The sequence below is a fragment of the Prionailurus bengalensis genome, unplaced genomic scaffold, assembly GCF_016509475.1.
Source record: "Prionailurus bengalensis isolate Pbe53 unplaced genomic scaffold, Fcat_Pben_1.1_paternal_pri Un_scaffold_112, whole genome shotgun sequence".
Lineage (NCBI taxonomy): Eukaryota > Metazoa > Chordata > Mammalia > Carnivora > Felidae > Prionailurus > Prionailurus bengalensis.
In genome coordinates, this window is record NW_025091208.1 from 33,994 (window position 1) to 38,809 (window position 4,816).

Consider the following 4,816-nt stretch of genomic DNA (forward strand, 5'->3'; position numbering starts at 1 on the left):
AATCAGTGGGCTCAAAGAAAAATCAACAGATTACCTAATCTAAACAACATGCAGAAAATAAACTAAAAATAAACAGAGACACGGGAATCATGGAAGAATAACAAAATACATAATATTCATATATTAAGAATCCCATAAAGAGAAAATGAAATTATAAGGCTAAAAAATATTTGAAAAAAGTATTTGAATGGCTAAACATTTCCCAAATTTGATGACAAGCCTATACCTACATTACAGATTTAGTAATGTGAGAAAATCCAAATTAAGATAAATAAACTTAAAAAAACACCAAGGTACATAATAATCAAACTTACAGAAAGTAAAGACAGCCTTTTTTTTTTTTTTTTTGCAATTGAGGAATTGAATTTTTAAAATTTTTTGTTTATTGTTTTGGGAGAGAGAGAGAGAGAGAGAGAAAGCACGTGAGCAGGGGAGAGATACAGAAGGAGGGAGAGAGCGAGAATCCCAAGCAGACTCTCACTGCAAGGCTCAAACACATGAACACATGATGACCTGAGCTGAAATCAAGAGTCGGACACTTAACCAACTGAACCACCCTGGCACCCCAGAGGAATGGAATGTTTAACATAGTTTAAATAGCCACATGTGGCTAGTGGTTGCCACTAGTGGCACAGTTTTAATGCCTGGTCAAAATCAGTGGTTTATTTGGGGGAGTTCTCTAATCACTGCTAACGGGTGTCCAGGGCTGAGGGTGGAAAGAGAGGGAAGCTCTTAACAGATCTATTTATCTACTCAAACAAATGCTCCACAGCTTTCGGAGGCTGGATGGAGAAATGACCCTGGGGGAGACCTGAGTACGCCTTCGAACTCCTGGCTAATGCCAACAGGAGTAAAAGGCCTAGGATTTGGCTTACTCATGTAGGAAGAAACACATGGTTCCACGCACAGAATCTGAGGCTTGGGATATCTGTGCATGGAAATTATTGCTGTGGAGCTGGTGGGGAGGTGGTGATGCTCATTTCTGGATGGGGTTTCCAGAGCTAGAAGAGTATTTAGAGGTGGAGGGAGGACCTGAGGGCCCTTTCTGGCCACGTGTAGGCTATGCAGGAGCTTTCTTTTTGGAGATTAAGGTCTTGCTCTTGCTCTTGAACATTTTGCTGGGATCCAGCTTGTTCATGAAGGAGTAGGTCTCTTCCATGAGCAGGTTTGTGTTGTAGGTAATGGGTTTATACGTGTTGAACAATTGCTTGGCCTGTGGGCTAATGCCATAGCTGGTGAAGGCATACTGCCACTCCGGCAGGCCCAGGTGCATGATGAGCAGGCAATAGTAACCAGTACAAGTATCTGTGATCAAATGCCAGTGTAATGCTCTGGCCAGGAACCGGAAGTCAATGTCTTATGCTACTGCTGCTTTCCCTCTTTTGTAGACAAGGTAAACCTTCCCATTCCCATTTCCAAGGATCCAGCTCAAACATCACACTGCAAGAATCAAAGTGAGGCTTCTCTGGCTGGTTCTCACTGGCTTCAAGTGCATCATCTTCCAGGTCTTCCAGGGTTGGTGCATTAGGGAGTGAATACATGGAAGACTGGTTGAGTTGAGTCAGTTTTGAGATTCTATTAATTGCCATGCTGCCCAATGGAATGGTGTTCTCATCCAGCTTCACACTCCATGTCATGTGGAAGCCATTGTTAATCAGATAAAAATTCTTCACATCCTCTGATAGCAAGCAGTTACTTTTTTGTTCCCCTGAAGAAATCATATGACGTTCAGCAGGCAGCTTTTCTATGATAGCCACCTTTGTTACACCTGGAGAAGATTTTAGGATGTGCATGATCCCCAGGGTCAGCTTCTCCAGGTGCAGCTGGCTGCAGCCTCAGGGTGAAGCCTCCTCCATGGTTCATACATGGGCTCTTTGTGCACTGGGGGTGGAGGTGGCGACTGGTGGGAGAGCAGGTTGGGCAGGAGGGCTGGACATCGCCCCAGAGGCTCCGTGGCCCAGTTCACTGCATGCAGGGAGTTGCAGTGCTTGGCATCTGAGAGCGCAGTGGGGCAGAGAAGGGGGGCCTGGGCTGCTCTGGGAGTGATAGTGACATGGGTGCTTGTTCTCCTGGCCCTGACAGCCACTCCACACCACACTGCCAGGACATCTTCGAAGAAAATCTTTGAACACAGCTAGAGAGAAATGATGGATTACCTCTAGGGAAACAACAATTAGAAAGGTAGCAGATGTCTCACTTGAAACTACGGAGGCCAGAAGGAGGTGGCAAAGTATTTTGTATGTGGAAAAATAACTATAGGCCACATTGGTCCACAAAAGTAACTTCAACAAATTTAAAAGAATTGAAACCATACTTAGTATGTTTGCTGACAATAATAGAATCAATATACAAATAAATAACATAAATATAGCAGTAAACCCTCAAAAGCTTTTGAAATAAACACTGCAACTCTAAATAATCACAGGTAAAAAGGAAATTAAAAATAATGTGCAACTGAATGAAAAATGAATACCAAATATCAACTTTTGTGCAATAAAGTAATGCTGAAGGTAAATTTATAGCACTAAATTCTTATATTAGAAAAGGGTGGAAGAAAAGGGGAATAAAGGAACAAGAAAACTATAAAAAAGCCCGAAAACAACTTATAAGTTGACATTATGAAGTTCATAACTAACAGTAATTACTCTAAATGCAAGTGTGTTGAATTCTCCAAAGGACTTTAAAAAAATGCTGACTATAAGAGAGTCCCTTCAGCTTTACAGATACATACAAACTCAAAGTCAAGGAATTGCGAAAATAGCCCATGCCAGTGGAAACAAAAAGCAAGCAGGAGTAGCTTTAGTTAAATCACACAAAACAGACTTTAAGTTAAAACTAGGAAAACAGTCAATGAAGGTAATTATGTAATAATAAAGAGGTCAATTTATCAAAAGATATAACAATCTTCAATAACAACTTAGCAGGGATGCCTGGGTGGCTCAGTCAGTTGAGCATTCGACTTCAGCTCAAGTCATGATCTCGTGGTTTATGGGTTCAAGCTCCTCATTGGGCTCTGTGCTGACAGCTCAGAGCCTGGAACCTGATTTGGATTCTGTGTGTGTGTCTCTCTCTCTGCTCCTGCTCATGCTCTGTCTTTTTCTCTCTTTCAAAAATAAATAAAGATTTTTAAAAATTTAAAAAAGAACAATTTACCAAACCAAATTCAACAGGAGATCAAAAGGATCATATACCATGATCAAGCAGTATTTATCCTTGGGATGCAAGGATGATTTAACAAACACAAATTAATAAATGATCCATGACATTAGCAAAATGAAAGATAAAAATCATATGATCATCTCAATACATTCATAGAAAACATTTGACAAAATTCAACATATTTTTCATGTTAAAAACTCTCAGAAAACTAGGTTTAGAAGGAAGGTATAAAGACCACATCTAACATAAAGACCATATATAACAATCCCACAGCTAACATCATGTTTAGTGGTGAAAAGCTGAAAGCTTTTCCTCTAACATAAGGAATAAGACAAGGTTGCCAACTTTTACCACTTTGGTTTTACATAGTATTGGAAGTCCTTGCTGGAGTAATTAGACAAGAAAAAGATATAAAAGCCATCCAAATCAGAAAAGAAGATATAAAATTGTCTCTTTACAGAGGATATAATATTATATATAGAAAACCTTAAAGGCTCCACCAAGAAACTGTTAGGACTAATGAAGGAATTCAGGAAGGTCACAAGATAAAAAATCAATACATAAAAATCCATTGTATCCCTACACATTAACAATGAATAATATGAAAGAGAAATTAAGAAAGTTGCATTTACATGGGGCACCTGGGTGGCTCAGTCAGTTAAGTGATGACTCTTGGTTTTGGCTCAGGTTCATGGATTCATACGTTCAAGCCTGCCCCTCCCCCCCCTCAAAATAAATAAATAAACTTAAAAAAAAAAAAAGAAAATTGCATTTACAATAGTATCAGAAAGAACTAAGATCAAGAAGATGAAAGACCTATACACTGAAATCTATAAAATGCTGATGAAGGAAATTAAAGAAAACACAAATAAATAAAAGATATCCTGTGTTCATGTATTCAAAGAATTAATATTCAAATGTCCATACTACCCAAAGCAATCTACAGATTCAATGCAATCTCTATCAAAATTCAATCACGTTTTTTTTTTTTACAGAAATAGACAAAATAATCTGAAAATTCATATGGAACCACACAAGGCACTGAATAGCTAAAGCAATCTTGAGCAAAAAGAGCAAAGCAGGAGGCATTACAGTTCTGGATTTAAACTATTACAAAGTTATAGTAATCAAAACAGTGGTATTAGCATAAAAAACAGGCACATAGATTAATGGAAAAAACGAGAAATCAGATATACCCAGGTACATATAGTTAATTAATTTTTGATAAAGGTACAAAGAATACACAAGGGGTAAAGAATAATTTCTTCAATAAATGGTATTGGGGAAACAGGATCTCCGAGACCAAAAGAATGAAATCAGACTCGTATCTTACAGCATACACAAAGATCAATTCAAAATGGGTTATAGACTTAAACATAAGACAAAGCATAAAACTACTAGAAGAAAATATGGGGGAAAGCTCCTTGATGTTAGTCTTGGCAATGATTTTTTGATTTGACACCAAAACCAAATACAATAAAAGCAAAAATAACAAATGGGATTACATTAAGCAAAATAGTTGCTGCACAGCACAAGAAACCATCAACAAAGTGAAAAGCCAACCTGTGAAATGGAAGAAAATATTTGCAAACCACATATCCAATAAGGAGTTAATATCCAAAATATATAAGGAATTAATACAACTCAGTAGCAAAAC

General features: G+C 38.1%; 1 pseudogene; it reads right to left on the reverse strand.

Annotated features, from left to right (window-relative positions):
• Window positions 1-976: 976 nt before the first annotated feature.
• Window positions 977-1,856, reverse strand: LOC122478621 (annotated as a pseudogene).
• Window positions 1,857-4,816: the final 2,960 nt, after the last annotated feature.